The following is a 22,518-nucleotide window of genomic DNA, read 5'->3' as shown; positions in this document are numbered from 1 at the left end:
GTGCTGTCTTTCCCTTCACCTAAGATAATTCTTGTCTACTATCCAGTTAGTGAACAACCCTGTCTCTCCCTCCCCACCCTCGTAACCATCAAATAATGTTTTCTTGTCACAGGCTTTTAAGACCCCAGACGCTACTCACAAAAGTAGAATGTAGAACATTTTCTCTATAAAACTGCGTTATGCCGAGACCATGGTCCCCACAGCCCTCAGTCCAGCAATTTGGTCCCTCAGGGAGTTTGGATGTGTCTATGGAGCTTCCATGAACTTGCCTTGTACAAGTTGTGCTGGCTTCCCCAATATTGTGTACTGTCTTACCCTTCACCAAAGTTACCACTTATCTATTGTCTATTTAGTGTTTTTCCATCCCCACCCCTCCCCTCCCTCTTAACCATCAAAGATTGTGCTGTTGTGAACAGTGCTGCAGTGAACATGGGTGTGCATATGTCTATTTGTGTGATGATTCTTATTTCTCTAGGATTATATCAGACAGTATTCTGTTCTGATCCATGAAGTTTTCATTGATTGATTTTCAGAAGTAGATTGCCAGGCCTTTCTTCCTAGTCTGTCTGAGTCTGGAACCTCCATTGAAACCTGTCCACCATGGGTGACCCAGCTGATATTTGAAATATCAGTGGCATAGCTTCCAGCATAATAGCAACATGCAAACTACCACAGTACAACAAATTGACAGATGGGTGGTGGCTAGTTCTTCTAGACCCAAGTAATCTGCTGGGACCAGACACTGGAAGTCATGCCCCAGTTAGTCCCTTGATTCCTTTTCCCATTTTGTATTTTGTATCTCCTGAATGACATTTTATTTTATCCCTAGCATCTGGTTGTAGATCAGAAATGAAAACCATCTAGGGTTCCCTCCAGAGAATGGCAAATCTCGTTGTTAGTTGCCTGGCCATCTTTTGGTATAAATTCCTGTGAGAATATTCCTGAGGTTAATTTTGTGAGTTTGGACCTCAAAAAGAGACTTTGGCAATGCTCTTATTTCAAATATCAGAAATGTTTGCTTACATTTTTGGCACATTCCTTACTCACACAGTTGTTAATGTTTTTATATTTGGTAATTTATCATTTTTATAATTTATTAAAGGAATGATTCAGATTTTCTAAGATAGCTAAAAGCTTAGAAAAATGGGACTGGAATATCCTTTTGATACTCAGATGTAATCTCCTGTATAGTAGAACCATTTGACTATTTTTACCTACTCTATTTCCAAATAGCCTTAAATCTCTTGCAAGGGAATTGATAACCTCTCAAGAGATTTAACCACCTCAGTTGGAAACGCTTTCCTAGGTTTCAGGTCTCCAGACTGATGATCACAGATTATTTCTTGGTATTAGTATAAGTTTTCTTTTAGTGTTTCTTACTTTTACTCTTTTCCCATTTCTTTTCAATGCACACGTGCTCATAAAGTGAACCAGTTGTCTTTCCTGGACTTCAATGGCAGCTACCAAATGTACAGATTTCCCTGTCCGTATTCATACTTTCTTTCCCTTCCTTTGGCTAAACAAGCTTAGCTTTCCCTGTTTGTCTTTATAGGTCTTGCTTTGTAGAGACCTATGATTATACTTGTTGCTTTGTGTTTTGTTTTATGCAGGAAGTCAACATCAGATATGTTGGCAATTAGAGCTTTTGGATTCAAGGGAGCCTTTTGGAAATAAAATATGGTACTTTTTTTCTTCTTTCTATCAGCATAAGTAATTATGGAACATATGTAAACTTTGGAGATGGTCTTTAAAAAAAAAAAAATCATTAAAAGAATTTTGCGTAAGTCCTTCAAGGGCTTAAAAGGAATCTAGCCTTTATAAGATTGCATTAAAATTAGCAGACTAGCCCAATTAAGGCCTTCCCAGAAGTATGGGAATCATTTGTTTAAACTGGACTTTAGGATCCGCAAGCAAATATGATAGAAATAATCTGCTTAGCCCTTTGTCAGTAGTACGAGAAATAAATCCTTTTTTTAAGGACCTCTTGTGATAAAGGGCCATTGTATTAGAATATGCTGGAATTATGTCCCTGTTTGTCAATATTCTAGAAACTACTTTGAATGGGCAAATAATTTTGGTGACTTTTTTTGTTTCTCTTTGAGCTGAAGTTGGGATTTTGGATGTTAATTTAGCTAAGGACAAGTTTGAATTCAGATATTTATGACCTTCTTCCTCCTCCCTATTCCTCTTCTTCAGGGAGGCTACCCAACACTCCTATCAGTGCCTGATGAAAGTTCCTCTCCTCAAGGAGTCAATGTCTTGGGACATTTTGTCAGATACTGGTCTCTAGGGAAGTGCTTCATATTACTTACATTACTATCATTCATGCGCCTTTTCTTGCATCCAATATTTATTGAATATTTACTGTGGAAAAAGCTCTGAGCTAGTGCTTCCAAGCTAGTGTTTGCTCTCTTGATATATTTCTTTAGTAAACATGCTTAGTATTAGATTCTTAATGAATGAATGAGTGGGTGAAGTTAAGAAATTATACAGAAAATTATTTTTGGATATGAGTGTTGGCTACCTTCTGATTCAAATACTGCTGTTGGGAAGTGGCTATTTATATAACACTCTGGCCTTTGCTTTGGGTGCTGAGGTGGCCCCTGGTAGGGAAGTTCAACATTTGGGAATATATTTTCTAGGGAGTGAAAAGAACCCAGTCAGTTGTTTCTCCTATTAGTCATATTAGACTGCATTTACCATTGCCAACTCTAATTAGAGTAACAGCGCCTGTATTAGAAAGTGCTGCTCAATGGTGAGTAGTAACAACTGCCAGGAGACACTTTTCCTAGAAAGTCTAGCCTTGCCTCTTGATCCAGGCATAAATTCCGGGTGCTTAGACCCAAAAGGCTTCTATACAAACCAGGGTGATCCTAACATTGGGACCAAGCCCTAGAGGAATGGAAGTTCTCTTGAAAATTGTCTAGTAGTATGGGAGGGGAATCAAAGCTATTTACTTTTCAGGATACACTAGAATCTGTACATTCAGACCTAGAAATGAAGAAAATCCAACTTACAAATGAATATTTAGTGCTGTAGGGTTAGGGCTGGCATGGAAAAATGACATTTAAGGTCAAGTTTGAATCCTTAATGCTCAACTAATCAGAGATACCAATTTTGAGGGTTCTGTTTTGCTATTTTTTTTCCCCACATCTGTGTTTTGACAGGTCACTGCCTTGAATTAGAATAGTATTTAGGACCACAGTGTTTGTGCAGAACAGTGCCACCAGAGTCACAGAGATGGGTAGAGGCTATTTTGTATCTTGTTTCTTATAGACCATTTTCAGAACTCCCATAAATCGCTCAGTGGTTAGTAGCGTTGATGGAAGATATTAGTAAAGTAGCATCTTTGGACTTCATCAGTGGGTAGAACTAGGAATCTTTGTCTATTCCATGTTTAGATTTGATCAAGAAGGCTGATTTGGGAGCAATATCATATGTGCAGCTCTGCTCATATCCAAGTCACCTACATAGTTTCCATGTGTTTTTCACTATGACTGGCCCCTGCAGGTCCAGGTGTAGATCTCAGGATATGTGGCTCAGACTTGGCTGAGGCCACATTTAGAGTTGGTCTTGGTGGGTCAGCATTATTTTCTGTGGTTTATCACCAGGGCTGGGGCAGGGAAGAAGAACAGAAGTGCAGATAGACGGTTCTATGGAAATTGAGTAAAGAAATAAAATGGGTTAAAAAAATTTTTTTCCCCTCATTGACTTGAGACTTTCCTGTGTTGGAAACTCTTATCACTTGAAGTCGTTTTCTAAATACTTATAGTGACTAGCTGAAGGCACTGTGACTTCTATACACTGGTGAAATGAATCTTACTAGTTGTGTCCATTTTTCATTCCCTCTTTTCCCCCTAAGTTTTGATGCTGTTGTTTTTCTGCAAATATTCTAGCTTGAGTTGTCTAGTTTATTTCAGGGCCATGGGCACTGGGGGCTGAGAATGATATGTTGTTAGGTAAAAGAACATTACACCTGAACAAATTGCTAGGTGATAAGAAACAGAAAAGTTTGTTCACAAAGCGTAAGGATTGGGAGGTCAAGTGAAAAAATGGCATGGTAGATGGTGTAACTGCTTTGGTCAGTGTGACTCTACTATCTCTCCCAGGATGGGACTGATGATTGGGTGATGGGGTGGTAATGCAGATAAAACTTGTAATTCACATCATTCCTCAAAGAGGAAGGTAATTATTTTTTCCTTAAAAGAAAGCATAGTGCATTACATTTTTTCTTTGTAATTTACGTGACGTAATCCATGAATCAGTGTTTGCCGAACACCCAAGTATATGCTAGCTGTATTAGAAGCGTGGTAGTGGGTATACAAGACAAGTATGAGAAATAAACTAAACTTAGAAGATATAATTGTTACCCAAAGAACTATATAAAGTATTACATTATCAAGCTCTAAATTGTGAGTTACATACAGAGGTTTTGGGGCCCCAGATAAGGCTTAGGACATGCAGGCTTGTGGCAAATTTAGGGCCATATAGAGTCCTTTGGAGATTTTAGAGTGTCTCAGAGCTCAGTCCTTAGCCTCCTTCTCTTCTCTCTGCACTTATTAAAAAGTGATTCCATGGCTTTAAAGTACTAGCATTCCTGGAGTGTTTACTTTGCTCTAGACTCTGTTCTAAGTGCTTTAACCGGTAACCAGTTGCCATTGAGTTGACTCTGATTCATGGTGACCCCATGTGTGTCAGAGTAAAACTGTGTTCCATAGTGTTTTTAGTGGCTGATTTTTCAGAAGTAGATCTCCAGGTCTTTCTTCTGAGGTGCCTCTGGGTGGTCTTGAACCTCTAAACACAGTTAGTAGCCATGGGCCATCTTAATTGAATTAGAATATTTATGAAGGGGATCCACGGAAGGTATTGGTGGCTGGATAAGGTGAAGACCAGATCCTGAAGGATCTTGAATATCATCTTGAAGACTTTGAATTTAGAGTTAAAGGTGACAGGGAGGCATGTAAAAATGCTTTGAAAAAGCTAATATTGTTCTATCTTTTTCTCTTCAGTGGAGGTGGCATATAATCGGTAGTATAGAAAATGAATTGGAATTGGGGAAGAAACTGGAGGTACTAGGAGGCTCTTGTAACAATACAGGTATTAGTGTAGCCAGGGACTTAGTAGTATTTCACTGTTTTATTTTTGTTTTTCGAGAAGATGACATAATTCTCTGGTAAGATGTGCAAAACAAGCTTTCTAAGAGAGTTTGAGAGTAAGAAGCAAGGAGGCTTGGTATTTTGCCTTAATTCTGTATGTGATTGTGACCAAAAATGACATTTTAGTATCTGAATGATAACTTCTCTAAGAAGTCTGGGCCAAGTTAGGAAAGTGGAGAGAGGAGGTAACACTAGGGAGGTGTGAAAATAGTGATTGATTGGGTGGGGGGAGGCAGGAGCAGATGGGGAATGAATGGGAGCAGCCTCCAAAAGAGGGCCGTCCTGGACCTTTGTGTCAGAGGAGCCACACTGTGGCCCCGGAGTCAGGCATCCGGTCTGTTTTTTAGGTGACAGGAGACCAGTGGAAGTTAAACCTGCTGCCTGGCCCCACGAATTCTTTGGCCCCAAGGGTTATAGTAAGGCCCAGGCCCATATGTGTACTCCACATAAGGTTTCAACCAGAGCTGATGAGAATCGGTTGATACAGCCTTTACCAGGCCAGTGAATTGGCACAGGGTATGATACTTTAAAAGTTTTTTCCATTCTTAAGAGTCTTTTTCTGTGTTCTGCATCCTGCTTTGGTGCATGGCATCTGGGGTCTTAAAAGCTAGTGAGCGGCCATCTGAGATGGATCAGTTGGTCCCAACACACCTGGAGTAAAGGAGAATGAAAAGCACCAAAGTCACAAGGAAAGCATTAGCCCAAGAGACAGAAAGGGCCACATAAACCAGAGACTGCATCAGCCTGAGACCAGAGGAACTAGATAGTGCGCGGCTACCACCAATGACCTCCCTGACGGGGAACACAACAGAGAGTCCCTGATGGAGCATGAGAAAGGTAGGGTGCAGAATTCAAATTCTAGTAAAAAGACCAGACTTAATGGTCTGACTGAGACTGGAGGATCCCCAGAAGGCATGGCCCCCAGACTCTCTGTCAACCCAGAACCAAAACCATTCCCGAGGCCAATTCTTCAGACAAAGATTAGACTGGACTATGGGACGTAAAATGATACTTGTGAAGAGTGTGCTTCCTAGCTCAAGTAGATACATGGGACTAAATGGGCGGCTCCTGTCCAGAGGTGAGATGAGAAGGCAGAGAGGGTCAGGAGCTGGTTGAATGGACGTGGGAAGTCAGGGGTAGAAAGGAGGTGAGAGTATAGGGAGAGCCATTAGGGTCACATAACAGTGTATGTATAAATTTTTGTATGAGAGACTGACCTGAATTGTAAACTTTCACTTAAAATACAACAATTAAAAAAAAAAAAAAAATCTTTTTCCAACCAGACTTACTGGCCTGATTGAGACTGGAGAAACCCCGAGAGTATAACCCTTGGACACCCTTTTAGCTCAGTAATGAAGTCACTCCTGACTTTCACTGTTCAGCCGAAGATTAGACAGGCCCATAAAACAAAATGAGACTAAAGGAGCACACCAGCCCAGGGGCATGGACTAGAAGGCAGGAGGGGACAGGAAAGCTGCTAATAGGGAACCCAAGGTCGAGAAGGGAGAGTGTTGACAGGTCGTGAGGGTTGTTAACCAATGTTGTAAAACAATATGTGTCCTAACTGTTTAATGAGAGACTAGTTTGTTCTGTAAACCTCCATCTAAAGTACAATAATAAAAAAAGAAACATAAAAAAAAAAAGAATCTTTTTCCATCTCTGAGGAAAAACTTGAAAATCAGCATGAAAGTGAAAATACAGACCTTTAAATAGTACCTCATACTGATCTGAAAGTTTGGGTTACCAAAAAAAAAAAAAAAAAAAATCTTGGATCATTAAACATTCAACAAATATTTATTGAGCAGCCCCTACTAAATATCAGATTGTGCTGGGTACTGGAGCTTCAATCTTTTGATCACATTGCAACAAAAGTTATTAATAGAATATTAACATTTGATTCTGTTTCACATTAAGCTCTTTTAGCCCCAGTAGCTTGGTCCATAAATCCTTCATATACGTTTATATTCGCTTGTTGAATGTTTGCTGTGTGTACCAGGCAATATGCTGCATGCCAAGGCAGGTTTGAAGAGGAATAAGATTGGGTGAAAGTCCTCAGCTGGCAGTTGACTGGAATTTATCAGGTAGATCTGAGAGCTTTCCAGTTCACTGGGATTTCCCGGCCAAGAGGAGAGTGTAATCAGCACTGGGCTGACCACACTGGGCCCTCCCCTCTCCCCCTACTGCTGTCCCCCACCCCTTATCTCTAAATTTATGAGAAATTAAAGTTGGCTCCTTTGCATTAAGCTTGGAAAGTTCCCTTTGGGCAGCACTTCCCTGATGAAATGAAGTTAGAAACTTTTCCAAGAGAATCTCTCCTGCTTGTGTAATCCCAAAGAAGAGCTTTCTCCCTGTTGTCCTTCCTCCTTCTTGTAAAAGTTGCTTTTGTCAACAGTATGGATACAGCACAACAGTGCTTGGTATTTTTCAGGCTCTTTACTTCTGTCTGCTTCGTTGGCTCTCTTTGGAGATGCTGGCAAGGGCAGGGTGTCTTGTTTTCTTAGAAGAATGAGACGAATGAGAAGTAGGCTATCATGCTAAATTTTCCCATCATTTGGAAGGGCAGCTGCTCAGAACAAAAGAGAATCAAAAGATGGATACAGAAGAAGAGTGTTTTATTGAGCTTTTGAGTTACCAACTGGAGTGAGATTTTTTCCCTTTCTTTGCTTGGCATCTGGAACCAGCTTGTCTTTTTGAGGTTTGCTGCTGATTTCTTTGTGTCTGTGAGCTCCTTTAATAGAAAAAATAGAAAATAAAAAATTATTTTTGTCTTCAACTTTAAATTGGTTCTTTTAAAAAAGTAATATGTACTTTGTAGAACATTATAAAAACCAAAAAACTGCTTACCGAACCCCCACAGATCACCACTGTTAGCATCTTAGTGTATCTCCTTCTCTATATATCTTTCTCTAGGCATTGTTGTTGTTAGTTGCTAATGAGTTGGCTCTGTGTACAGCAGAATGAAATGTTGCCTGGTCCTGTGCCGTCTTTGTGATCATTGCTACACTTGAGTTTGTTATTGGCGGCCACTGTATATTTTGAGTGCCTTCAAACCTAGAGGGCTTGTCTTTAGCACTATATTGGACACTATTCTGTTGTGATCTATAAGGTTTTCATTGGTTGACTTTCGACAGTGGATCTCCAGACTTTTCTTTCTAGCCTATCTTAGTCTGGAAGCTCTGCTGAAGGCTGTCCACCATAGATGATATTGCTGGTATTTGAAATAATGGTGCCATAGCTTCCAGCATAATAGCAACACACAGGCCACCAAAGTACACAAACTGACACATGATCTCTAGGCATACATGTGTACATATTTGTGTGTGTGTGTTTTAACCAAAATAAGATCATACTATACATCTGTTTTTTAATCTACTTTTTTTTCAATTATCTGTACATTTCCAATTCAGTAAATTTTAATTTTAACTAATACTATTCAGATTTCCCTAATTGACCCTCAAATTTCTTTATAATAGTTTTTCCATACCGATATCTAACCTTTGACCATGCTTTATATAGCTACTTGTTATGTCCCTTTTGCTGTTGTTGTTATGTGCTGTCGAGTAGGTTCTAACTCATAGCGACCCTATGTACCACAGAACGAAACACTGCCCGGTCCTGCACCATGCTCACAATCGTTATTATGCTTGAGCCCATTGTTGCAACCACTCTGTCAGTCCATCTCGTTGAGGGTCTTCCTCTCTTTTGCTGACCCTGTAGTTTACCAAGCATGATGTCCTTTTCCAGGGGCTGATCCCTCCTGACAACATGTCCAAAGTATGTAATACTTCTAAGGAGTGTTCTGGCTGTACTTCCTCCAAGACAGATTTGTTTGTTCTTTTGGCAGTCCATGGTATATTCAGTATTCTTCACCAACACCGCAATTCAAAGGCGTCAGTTCTTATTTGGTCTTCCTTATTCGTTGTCCAGCTTTTGCATGCATATGATACAATTGAAAATACTTCTTTTAATCTAACCAGTTCCTTTTGTATAATACTAATTTGAAGAGTTATCCTGACCAGGTACTTTTAATTATGTGCTGACTCTGTGGCCTATGCAGTGCTAAAGACTTAACAAACATCATCTGATTTAATCCTTGCAACAACTCTGAGAAGCATGTTTTCCTGTTCCTTATATTTGTATACTGTCTTCCTGCGGGATCTCAGCTATCCCCCAGGGCTTCAGTTATTTCCTCTGTGTCAGAGATAGGTTACCTGTGTCTCATTGGTCACTCTGGAGCCAGATGACCTGGGTTCACATGTTTTTTTCCTCCACTTATTATCTGTGAAATTGGACAAGTCACTTAACCTCTCTGTGCCTCAGTTTCCTAATCTGCAAAATGGAGGGTAATAATAGTACCTACTTCATAAGGTTGTTGTGAGGTTAAATGAATTAATATATGCAAAGTGCTTAGAAGGTGGCCTGGCATCTAGTTAGTGTGTGTATATATATATATATATATATATGTACATATACACACACGTATACACATATACACGGAGCCCTGGTGGTGCAGTAGTTAAGAGCTCGAGTGCTAAGCTGAAGGTCGACAGTTCGAATCCACCAGCTGCTTCTTAGAAGCCCTATGGGGCAGTTCTACTCTGTCCTGTAAGGCTGCTATGAGCTGGAATCGACTCAGTGGCGATGGAATTGGTTTTTTATTTTTTTTATGTATGTGTATAGCTATTAGACAGCTGGATGGTCCACAGGCACCTCAAACTTTCCATGTCCAGTGAAAAGCTTATCTCTGTAAAGCTGCTTTTTCCCCCTCCTGTATTTCCTGGCTTTTTAAAATAATATCAGAGTTAACTCTGATTTCTCCTTTTCTCTTAGCAATCACATTTAAAAAGTCTTCTCAGCTCTACTTCCCAAACATCTCATGAATCGGACTCCTTACTTAAGTCTTGCCTCCAACCTGCTTAAATCCTTGACCATCTTTTTCCTGAAATACAGCTTTAATGACTCAGGTCTGCCTCTGGCAGTTTTTCAGTCTTCTAGGCTGCTCCCTAGTGAGCTTTCTAAAATACAATTTAATTTTGATACTTCCTTGCTAAAAGCTTCCTTTGTTATTGATTAATAACATACAGTAAAGGGCATAAAGTGCACAAATATATTTCAACAATTTGTATACACCCGTGTTGTAACCACAACTCAGATCAACATTTTCAGTACCCCGGAAGGTTCCCTGTGCCTCATCCCAGCTAGTTTCCCCATTCCTACTCCTAACCATTCTTCTGTTACCATTTATTTTGCCTTTTCTAGATCTTCATCCTGTAAGTGGATCATAAAAACCCTTCATTGATTCTTCTTTGATGGATGATTCCGAACTTTTTAGCAAGACATTCAAAAGTCTTTGTCATCTGGCTTTTATTTCAAGCCCTTCACACATACACTGCCCTTCCTGCCTTGCAGTTATTACCTGTAGTTTATAAACGTAGTATACTCTTTCTCCCATTTTTTAAAACATAATATTTTAGTATGTTTTCTGTATCTCCCTTTTTTTTTTTTTGTACCTTCTGGCAAATTTATCTTTCAAGCTTGGCTCTAGGCAGAATCAAGCCCTTCTGTGCACTCTGGAGGCAGGATTGTTCTAGTTACTTGTTACATAGCTTTACTCTACTCATCACTTCACGAGCCCATGGATGATGGAGCATTTTCCCCTAGTTGGTTAGTTGATTTTTACATAAGTTAATTCATGTTCCTTCTAGAAATAAGGACAAATTAAAAAAAAAAAAAAGAAAACCCACAATCGCACTGCACAGAGAAATCACTGTTTACATATATACCAAAATACACACCAGTGGTTTAAATAATAAATAAATAATAATATATATTTAAATAATAAAATAAATATATACTCACAAAATACTAAATATTTATCTACTTTAACTAATCTATTATTTATATTTAGTTTTCCCCCTTGCCTTTTGCTCTTATAAAAACACTGTAATGAACATCCATACATCTATATTTTAGTGCATGTCTTTGATTATTTCCTTGGGATACATTGTTAGAAGTTAAGTGAATAGATGAAAGGGTCGAGCATTTTTTAAAATTTATTTTATTTTTAGTGAAAATATATACACAGCAAAACATGCGCACATTCAACAATTTCTACGTGTATAATTCAGTGACTTTGGTTACGTTTCTAACATTGTGTCACCGTTCTCGCTATCTCTTCCCAAATTATCTCACCACCATTTACTTAGATTCACAGCCCCCTCAGTGTCTCATCTCTGCTTTAGGGTCACTATTGTCAGTTTGAGCTCATATAGATAATTCTTTAAAAGAACACAATGTTCAAGGCGAACATTGTTTACTAATTGAGCTAAACTGTTATTTGATTTAAAGATGACTTCAGGGTATAGTTTTAGTTCAAGGTTTAAAGATTATCTCAGGGTATTAGATTCAGGGTTTTCTCTAGTCTCAGTGGGTCCAGTAAATCTGTATTCTGTAAAAATTTAAAATTATGTTCTATGTTTCTCCCCCCTTTTGATCAGGATCCATCTATTGAGTCCTTGATCAAAATGTTCAGTAATGGTAGCTGGGCACCATCCTCTTCTGGTGCTAGGGCCATGCTGTTTTAATTTGTTTAACTTAAACCTGTTGCAGGTGAGTCAATTTCTATTCATAAGGACCCTATAGGACAGAGTAGAACTGCCCCATAGGGTTTCCAAGGCTGTAGTCTCTATGGTAGCAGATTGCCACATCTTTCTCCCAAGGAATGGCTGGTGGGTTCAAACTGCCGACCTTTCGGTTATCAGCCAAGTGCTTAAGCACTGTGCCAGCAGGGCTCCTTGTTTAGCTTAGGGACTGTATTTTCCTTACCTTTGCATCCCCAGTGCCAAGCACTGATTGTCTCCTTGTAGGCATTTAATGAATGTGTTTGCAGAATGAAGTAATCTTTGGAGGTCCATGGATAGAATTCAGAGAGCTTCTGTAGTTTGGATAGGAAAAAAATTATATTTCCACTAACCTCTGACTGAAATTTAGTATTTCTTTCAATTATGACTGTAGGTAATGAAGCACAGTAGTATTAATAGTACCTGTGACTTTGTCACCAGTAGAAATCATGGCTATTTCCCTGTGTGAACTTTGCTTTACTGTGTCTCTTTCTTGAGGCCGTTTTATCTTTGTGTCAAATACCGGGGCAGTGCCCGGTACTTAGTAGGTGCCCTGTAAATGTTAATTTTAAAAACTTTTTTATTTTTAAATATGTACAAAAGTCAAATTATGTAATGAACCCTGATGTACTCTTCATTCAGCTTCAAATCTTATCAGCATTTTGCCAAATTTATTTTATCTATTCCCCCTCATTCCTGGACATTGTGTTATTTTACCCATAAATATTTCAGAAAGCATGCCTAACTGATAAGGACTTTGAAAATATATGACCTCTCCCATTATAACATTTAACAAAATTAACAATAATTCCTGAATATCATATACTATTGCTAGCTGCCTTTGTGTTGGTCCCTACTCTTGGCAACCCTATGCACAATGGAATGAAATGTCCACTCATTGTGATCCATAGGGTTTTCATTGGCTGTTTTTCAGAAGTAGGCCTTTCTTCCTCGTCTGTGTTAGTCTGGAAGCTCTGCCGAAACGTGTTCAGCATCATAGCACCATGCTAGCCTCCACTGAGGAGTGGGTAGTGGCCGTGCATAAGATGCATTGGCTGGGAATTGAACCCAGGTCTGCCTCATGGAAAGAGAGAATTTTACTACTGCCCCCATCACTGTCCCCATATCATCTATTACCCAGACCATATTTACATGTCCTCAATTGTCTCAAAGATGTCTTTTACTTAAGTTCAATGTTTTAATCAGGAGCCACCTGTTTGGTTGATATTCCTCTTCTATAAATGTTAATTTAATTACATTGTATAAATTACTTGTTAATTTATATTAGTGTTCTGATACTGGTTTTCTCCCTTCTAGGTTCTCAGTTGCCTCTTTGTTATATTTTGCTCTTTGTTAGATGTTTCTCTCTCTCTGTATATATATCTATGTAGATACGTATTTATTTATTATTTATTTTGTTGTTGTTGACAATATATACAACAAAAACTATATACAACAAAAACATACAGTGATTCAAGTTTTTACATGTACAATTTAGTGACACTGATTATTTCCTTCGAGTTGTGCAACCATTCTCACCCTCCTTTTCTGAGTTGTTTCTCCCATGTTAACATAATCTCATTGCCCCCCAAGGTTCCTATCTAATCTATTAAGTTACTGTTGACAATTTGATCCCATATTGATAGATCTTAAAAGAGCATAATGCTCAAGGCAGACATTCTTTACTAGTATAGCTAAACTACTGTTTGACTTTAAGAATACTTTAGGGGATATTTTTGGTTTAAGGTTTAAAGATTATCTTAGGGCAATAGTTTTGGAGATTCATCCAGCTGCTACATCTCCAGAAAGTCTAGAATCCATGAGATTTTGAAATTCTGTTCTGCATTTCTCCCCTTTTCATCAGGATTCTTCTGTGGAATCTTTGATCAAAATGCTCAGTAATGGTAGCCAGGTACCATCTACTTCTTCTGGTCTCATGGCAAAGGAGGCAGTTGTTCATGGAGGTGATTAGCCACACATTCCATATCCTCCTCCTATTCCTGACTGCCCTCTTTCCCCTGTTGCTCCAGGTGAATAGAGACCAATTGTTGTGCCTTGAATGGCCACTTGCAAGCTTTTAAGACCCCAGGCATTATGCAACAAACTAGGAGGTAGAACAGAGGCACTAAACATATTAGGCCTGCTAACTGGGATGTCCCATGAAACCATGACCCTAAACCTTTGAACCAAGGAGCCAAATCCCATGAAGTGTTTGGTTGTACATATCTTTGTTATATTTTTACTAATAATTTATTCATGACTACTACTCTCTCCCTATTTAATGTTTTATTTATCTCTTTAATAAGAAGTGTTAACTTTGGTTATTTGGTCTTATTTTTAAAACTTAAATATTTAAATCTTCTTTAAAGTCTTCTCAGCCATATTTTGGAGTGAGGTATGTGATGGGTAAATTTCTTAAGGCCAAGATCTAAATGACACTTTCTCATTCGTTCAAGGAAACTACTTACCTTGTTAAGTAATTTGAGGTAAAGATACTTTCTCTAATAGTTTTATAAACATGTCTGCGCCTTAATTGTATCCTCTGCAAAACTGGAAGGCATTCAGGTTTGGGTCTTTTCTATATGCAGGGTTTTTATTTTCCTTATACTTAAAAAATATGAGAATGCTGTAGTGTTAGTTCCCAGTTGTTAATTTTGTTCTGAATTTTATAAATCTTTTGTATTCGGGTCAAACCCTTCTATTATTTCTGTACGATTTGCTTCTATTAAACTTTTAACTAAGACTTCTGTTATTTATAGGGTGGCTCTCTGAGCTGTATTCCTTCTTATGGTTATCATCTTGTGCATTCTTTGAATCTGTTTCTTTCCTTGATTATATATATTCCTGCATTTTTTATCTTTTTTTCTGATTAGCTTTTTCTGTAGCATCATTTCTATTTTTACTGTATTCATCTATTCATTGACTTAGTATGACCTTATGTTTTTATTATTTCTTTTGCAGCTTGTACTTGCATAGTCATCATGATAGTTTGTTTCAGAACCCTTGAGAATCAGTATCAGTCATTCTGTAAATTTGATAACACATATTTATTGAGGAAGGCATTCCATTACAGGGATTAGCTATGCACTCCTCTTCTACCATAAGCTTTTCTTTTTCATTGACTGCTTATGCCTTTTTCCTGTTTATTCATTCTTCTGAGTTTACTTGTTGATTCTCCTATCATAGTTTCAGACTTTTGTTTGTACTTATCAAGATTTGTGAGAAGTTCTTTTCTGTCTGTTGAGATCTCATTTCATGTTCATTATAAAGAGTTAAGGAATTAATATATTTTTTATTTTGTGATGGTGATTTACTTAATGATCACCTAATTATAAATCCTCTTCCCTATTTTGGGAATGATTTTGTATAAGGGAAATGAAATTCTAGATTCTGGTTTGATTTTTGTTAAGATTAGCACAATGAGAGAAAACTCTCTGTTAGGCTGTGGCTTGTACCTGACGTACACACCATTTGTGCCTGTCTGTGGAGAGCTAGCTGATTAGTGCTACAGCCTCCAGGTAGAGCAGCACCGAGTGATTAACTGAGCAGTTTCATGGGCGTGCTTAGCAAGTGTAAAGCCCTGAGCTACAGACTATGAAGGACCCAAGAAAAGTTAAAATGTGTATCATGAATCTTTGATTATGTAAAAAAGAGCAACATTTTTAAAAATTTTATTGTAGTAAAATATAACAAAATATTGGCCATTTCAACCATTTTAAGCTGTACAATTCAGTGATGTTAATCACATTTTCCGTGTTGTGCAACCATCACCACCATCCGTTTCCAATGTTTTTTCCCTTCGATAACAGAAACTCAGTGCCCTTTAAGAAGTTGCTCCTCATTTCTCCCTTTCATCTGCCCCGATAACCACTGATAAACTTTACACTTGTGCATTTGCCTATTCTAGATATTTCATATAAGTGGGATCATACTATATTTATTTTTTTGTGTCTGACTTACTTCACTTAGCATGTTGTTTTCAAAGTTCAGTCATGTCATAGCATATATCAGAACTTCATTTCTCTTTATAGCTGAATGATATTTATATGTATATACCACGTTTTATCTATCCATTCGTCTGTTGATGGACACTTGGGTTGTTTCCACCTTTTGGTTAGTGTGAGTAATGCTGTGGTGAACATTGGTGTACAAGTATCTGTGTTGAGTCCCTGCTTTCAAGTCTTTTGGGTATGAACCATTGAAAGAAAAATTTGATCAATAAGTCAGTTAGAGTTAAAAGGTTTTACTGGGCAGAAAAAAAAAACTGTTTGAAAGCAGGGAGTACACCTCCAGAGAAATGGACGCATCACATTGCAATTTTGATCAGCTTTTTTACAGTACAAACTTCCGGGAGAGTTCCCAAAGGGGAAATTTAAAATGATTGGTTGTCATTCACTTAATTGGCAGGAGGTGGCTTGAATTGGTTTATTAAGTTTATATGTCTGCATTCTATAGGCTAGTTATGGTTTATCTAATTATTTAAACTTTTCCCAGAACTGTCTTTATCAGGAGTTTTTAGTTTCTGGGAAGGGTTAAAAGTTAAGTTTAAATGGGGAGGGAAGAGGGAGGTAGCATTTTCTTTAACAATACCTAGGAGTGGAATCTCTGAGTGATAAAGTAATTCCACCTTTAACTTTTTGAGGACCTGCCAAAATGTTTTCTACAACTGCTGTACTATTTTACAGATTAGATGAGGGTTCCAGTCTTTCCACATCCTCGCCAACACTTGTTATTTTCTGTTTTCCTGAAAATAGCCATCCAGGAGGGGAGAGCAAATCTTTAATCATGTAAAAGAGGTAGACACTGGGATAAGGGGCAGGAGACAATGTGTCCCTTGGAGCTGTTAGCAGGTTGGTTTCCTGTATAGTAAATGCATTGAGGGCATAACCTGTGGGATTGGAAGACAGACCCTGCCCTCAGAGAGACATAAAATACCTACAATAAAGAGCTAAAGATTAATACCAAAAGATAAGTGGATTCACAAGGCAGATTAGAGTAGGCAAACATCTGATATAGACAAAGAATGACAAGGGTTTAGAGGTAAAAACTCATGTAAGCCAAAGGATTTGAGGAGGCTACATGGAGAATATGGATGTTGGGGGGTTGGCAGGATTTGACTTGGTGGAGAGGAAGGGAAAGGTGACTTTAACTGGGAGGAATATACTGAAGCACAAAGGTGGGAAAATGTTCATAAAACCAGATTTACTTATTTTCCTGAAACAAACTTTTAGAAATGAAATCAAACTTAACATATACATTTACTAAATCACCCTTATTGCAAATCTCTATGGTCCCAGAAAAGGCAGCAGTCATTTTCCTACCCATCTGGTGGTACAAATTCTTTTGCTTTTATGATGGGGAGGCTTTCATTAATACGGATTAGAACAGAAGTGCTGTAAAGTAAGACTGTATAGTTTGGAAAAAACTGATTACACTTTTTTTGTCCTTTTGCAAAGTAGTTGTTTGGAACATTTATTCACACAGCGATAGAGACCTGTCTCAGTGTTTGCATAGAGCAGATTGAAGAAATTCCTAAAGGAAACCTTCAACGGGTTGATTCGATACTACACAGAAACACAAGGGGATGGGATATGAGCTGTTTTTCCACATTTTAATATTTTCCGGAATGACGCTGAAAGCCTTGCCCTTAGCGAACCCTGAGGTACCTAATAATTCATTCTTCCAGCTCTTGGGAGAGAAATGGGAGATTTATGCCATTAAACAGATGCCCTGAAATTGAGGACAGACATGGGAATGTAACCAGCAAGGCAAGGTAAGGAAAGCTGCATGACTTTGATTCTTGTGAGAAAATGTTGTGTTTGATATCATTTTTTCCAGCTCTCTGTTTTCAAAAAAGTCTCTGAAGGGCCTAGCTTCTGAAGGAGAACAGGAAAGAATACTGTCAAGGAATTACTGAGTCTGTGCAGGAGACCTACTATTTGCCATTCACTACTTGGCACTTTCATAAATCTCATTCATTTTCTCAAAGAGGAGGAAGAGAGGACTCACAGATCAAGTAAGTTGCCCAAGATCCAGAATCTGAACCCAGGTTGTTTGCTTCCAAAGCCCTTTCCACTACATTGTGATGTCTCTTTTTGCAGATATCATGGAAAATGAGGAATATTCTGGATTAAATTAGGGGACTTATGGTGTCCAGCTAATCGTTCTAAAAAACTCCAGACTTTATTTGGAGGCATTTAGTGAGAGGAGTAATGCTGGCTAGGAGAGAGGAGTTGAGGGGAAAGATACCACGAGTTCCTTAGATTATCATTGTTTCATGGAAAAGGAATTTTGTGCCCTGACATCTAGTCCTTGGTAGTGGTTTGGAGGAAGTGGATCTTGAATTTATCTGCCATCAGTTACCTCAGTGAAAGAAAATGAGAGAAGTGTAGCATACTATAGGGCTATGGGATTTCACCAAACAGTTCCCGCACCCCCACCATATTTAGGACCAACATAGGATTCCTGGCTTTAAGAAGTAAAAAGTTTTGCCAGGGAAGGAGTCTGAAAACAAACACTTCAAACCTATTATTACCTTCACATCATATAAGAAAGGACATTTGAAAATCAAAATAATAAACACATAAATAAAATAGGATAAGTTGTTGTTGTTAGTTGCTGTGAAGTCAATTCTGATTCACGGGACCACATGTGTGCAGAGTAGACTGCTCCCTAGGGTTTTCAAGGCTGTGACCTTTCAGAAGCAGATTGCCAGGCCTGTCTTCTGAGGTGCCTCTGGGTGGGTTCGAACTGCCAGCCTTTAGGCTAGTAGTTGAGAGTGCTTAACGATTTGTGCCACCCAGGGAACTAAAACAGGGCATAGGGCAGCCCTTCTTAAGAAAGGACCTTATACTCATCTATTCCAAAATTAGGTTAGATTTTAAATATTTTTGAATAAAAAAAAATTACTACATAACATTTTATTTTTCTTGATGTGTTTATCAATTTTTATTTGCATCAGGAGAAGCTTGACTATACAGCTGTTTCATACTTTATTTTTTTATCACAATTATTGTTGACAGTCTACTTGGAAGGTATACTGATGAAAATAGTGTAAACAATAGATACAGTTTCACTCAGTATGGAATAATGTGGTAAATGGAGAGAAAAGGGAATAAAAACAATTCTCAGGCTTTCAGTTCTGTGGCCAGGCCAGGAAGAAAGCAGTCGCAGCTCTGCTGTCTGACTGGTAAAGACGACAAGAGGGTGCAGCAGGGGCCTGTCTGCCACTGCTTCATGCCTGGGGTAGGAGTGGGGGCTGCACAGGACTCTTACTGCCCAGTATGGAGCAGGTAGGAATTTCTTTACTTTTGTCATGATCCTGGCCTTTGTCTGTGGACCAGTATTTGGGAGAACCATTCCTCTAAAGGGATTATCCTGTTTGGTTCTCCAAGATTGTCTAAAAGAGAAGGCATACTTGAGCATTGTGCTCTTTTAAGAACTACCAATATGGGATCAAACTGACAACAGCAACTAGAAAGATTAGCTAGGAAATGTAAGGGGCAGTGAGTTTATGTTAATGGAGGAGGAACAATTTGGAAAAGGAGGGTGAGACTGGTTGCACAACTTGAAGAACGTTATCAGTGTCACTGAATTGTATGTGTAGAAATTGTTGAATTGGTGTATGTTCTGCTGTGTATATTCTCTACAACAAAAAATAAAATAAATTAAAAAAGGAGAAGGCATAGACAAAGGTCCACTGTTTTCTCCAGGCAGCTGTTTATTGCAGTGGTATTAAGAAGGAGTGTGGGAAGCCTCCAGGATTGTGGCCTAGGTGCTCAGATTTGGGGGTGGTGTTATTCCTCTGGCCTGGTTATTCCGAGTCTCTCTCGGGAGGACTTTGCTGTGGGAAAGGTAAGAGCCTATCCCACCAATTGGGCAAACTGCATTTTCCTCTAAGCAGCAAAGTCTTAGCTTCACCTTCCCCTTGGTCTCAGTACCCTGGAGTTTTGGTGAATCCTGTGTGAGTGCCGGGGAACAGCAAAAGAGCCTAAAAGCAGTGTGGGAATTCCCCAACTCCCGGCCTGCCTCTTTTGTCCAAGCTGACACCTACCTTCTGCCTTTCCAGAGGCCATGCTGGGGGAAGTGTGTGTTTTCTCCTCTCCCGAGAAGGGCACATTAGCTTCCCTGGCTTGTTTACATTAGTTTGATCCTTTCTGCTCTTGATTACAAATGAGGCCTTGAGTGGGAGATTTCCCTGCTCCAGTGGAGGTCACTTCTTCCTTGTGTCTGCTTTTTCAGTTTTTCCAGCTGAGGAAGAGCATTTTTTTTTTTTTTTTAATACTTTCCTTGGCTTAACTCCTTGTCTCATGGAAGCTTTGCCCAGTAAGTGGATCAGTTCATAACCAGGAAGCAATTCCTGTTTCCTAGAACTCCCTTCCACTAGGTTCTGTGACTGTTAGACCTTTCTTCATTTGTCACTACTGTAGTTGTCAACACTCACCCCTAAGAAAGGGAGTATCTCCCAAGCCCAGAATCCAGACTGCTTGTTTGTTGAAGTGTTGACACAAGGGTTCCTAGTTCTTTGGGATGTGTCTCTTGGCTGTTCAAGTAGATGTAAATTCTTTGAGGTTAAGAGTTCCAAGTTCTTTCTTTCCCAGTCTATACTATGGTATGTAAGAGGAGAGGTGAACTCTGTGAGGAGAGTGACCACCAGTGGCTAAATTTGTTCATGGTGTTAACCTCACCCTTGCCCCCAATGTCAACATACCTGCCTAGAGCACAGCACAACCATACCCTCTCTGAGGCTGACTTCACAACTCTGTCCTGCTACCTGAGACTATAGCTTACCATTGGATTGAGAGAAAACCCTTTTTGCCTCTTAGGGCATTGGTAGAAGGCCTGCCTCAGACTTCTTTGTCCTTTTGTGGAAGTCCTCTTGTTATTGTTTATTTAACAGCTCAGGTGGCAGAACCTCTGACACAATTGAAGGATCCTTTCTGCCCTTTGAATTGTGGTGTTGGCAAAGAATATTGAATATACCGTGGACTGCCAGAAGAACCAACAAATCTGTCTTGGAAGAAGTACAGCCAGAATGCTCCTTAGAAGCAAGGATGGAGAGACTTCATCTCATGTACTTTGGACATGTTACCAGGAGAGACCGGTCCCTGGAGAAGGACATCATGCTTGGTGGAGGGTCAGCGAAAAAGAGGAAGACCCTCAACAGGATGGATTGACACAGTGGCTGCAGCAATGGGCTCAAACATAGCAATGATTGTGAGGATGGCGCAGGACTGGGCAGTGTTTCATTGTACATAGTGTCGCTGTGAGTTGGAACTGACTTGATGACAGCTAACAACAACAACATCTGGCCTTTGAAGACTTTTCTTTTGTGAAGGCCCCTGGAAAGCTCCAGTGATTTTACTTGGTGGTAATAACCTCTCTGAGTCCGAGGGTGGCACAAATGGTTAAGCACTCGGCTACTAACCAAAATGTTAGTGATTCAGACTCACCCAGAGGCACCTTGGAAGAAAGGGCTGGTGATCTGCTTCTGAAAGATCACAGACATGAAAATCTTATGGAACACAGTTTTACTCTGACACACATAGGGTTGCCATGAGTTGGAACGGACTCAATGGCAACTGTTTTGGTTTAATAACTTTTCCACTCTCTTCACAACTTTTAGAGAGTTTCTCTCTTAGATAATTCAGATTGGCTTTTTTTTTTTTTAAAAACTAGTGGGTCTATTTCTGTGTCAGTGGGTCGGTGATTTCTTTAGTTCTCCCAGCTTTTCCCTGGTTGATTGATCTTGTGCCCATTCTCTTTCTGGAACACTCTGCTTGAGTCCCTTGAGTTCCCTTCCAGTTCCACTAATGATGCTTCATGGTAGTGGTTATCTGTCTAGTCTACCTACTCTCTCCTTGATTTCCCAGGCTTTCCCATCTCATACCCATAGATTCCTGTCAACTTTATAATGTAATAAGCTTCTTTCCAGCTTCTGTTTGGCCAGCAATAGTATTCAACAATATTCCTCTGCAATAGTATTCATTCTCTTTCTCTCTCTCCCTCTTTTCTTCCTTGGAAAGTTAACCTTTTGCCTTTGGGCTTTCTTTTTTTTTTAATGCTTCAAAACTGCTTTATTACTTCAAGGGAACCTTGTCCTTAAGACTTCTTCCCAACTCACCTGGGAGAATAAAAATGTTTTGTAGAATAGGTGGTTCTTCCCCACTCTTTGTTTTTTTTAATTTTTTTTTTATTTTACTTTAGGTGAAGGTTGACAGAACAAATAGTTTCTCATTACACGGTCAGTACGCATATTGTTTTATGACATAGGTTAACAAACCTACAACATGTCAACATTCTCCCTTCTCGACCTAGGAGGGCCTTTTTACGTTTTTGGTGAAAATATACATAGCCAAAGACACACCATTTCAAAAATTTCTGCATGTGCAATTCAGTGACATCTATTACTTTCTTCCAGTTGTGCTGCTATTCTCACTATCCTTTTCCAAATTATTCCATCATCATTATCTTCACCTCACTGCCCCCTAGGCTTCCCATCAAACCTTTTGAGTTGCTGTTGTCAATTTGATCTCACATAGATAATTCTTTTTTTTTTGTACTTTAAATGAAGGTTTACAGAACAGAATTATTTCTCATTACACAGTACACATATTGCCCTATGACAATGGTTAACAACCCCACGACATGTCAGCACTGTCTTTTCTCAACCTTGGGTTCCCTATCACCAGCTTTCCTGTCCCCTCCTGCCTTCTAGTCCTTGTCCCTGGACTGCTGTGCCT

General features: G+C 39.1%; 1 long non-coding RNA gene across 1 annotated transcript in view; it reads left to right on the top strand.

Moving 5' to 3' along the window:
* LOC111821547 (uncharacterized) overlaps window positions 1–17,549 on the top strand; it is a 55,333-nt gene extending 37,784 nt beyond the window's left edge. The window contains exon 3 of the long non-coding RNA XR_002824925.1: window positions 17,463–17,549. This is a non-coding gene — a long non-coding RNA (uncharacterized LOC111821547). The remainder of the gene's footprint in view (window positions 1–17,462) is intronic.
* The last annotated feature ends 4,969 nt before the right edge of the window (window positions 17,550–22,518 follow it).

This window comes from Trichechus manatus, unplaced genomic scaffold (genome assembly GCF_000243295.1).
Source record: "Trichechus manatus latirostris isolate Lorelei unplaced genomic scaffold, TriManLat1.0 scaffold00006, whole genome shotgun sequence".
Taxonomy (NCBI): Eukaryota; Metazoa; Chordata; class Mammalia; order Sirenia; family Trichechidae; genus Trichechus; species Trichechus manatus.
The sequence above is the reverse complement of the archived record's forward strand: the minus strand, read 5'-3'. Positions and strand labels throughout refer to the sequence as shown.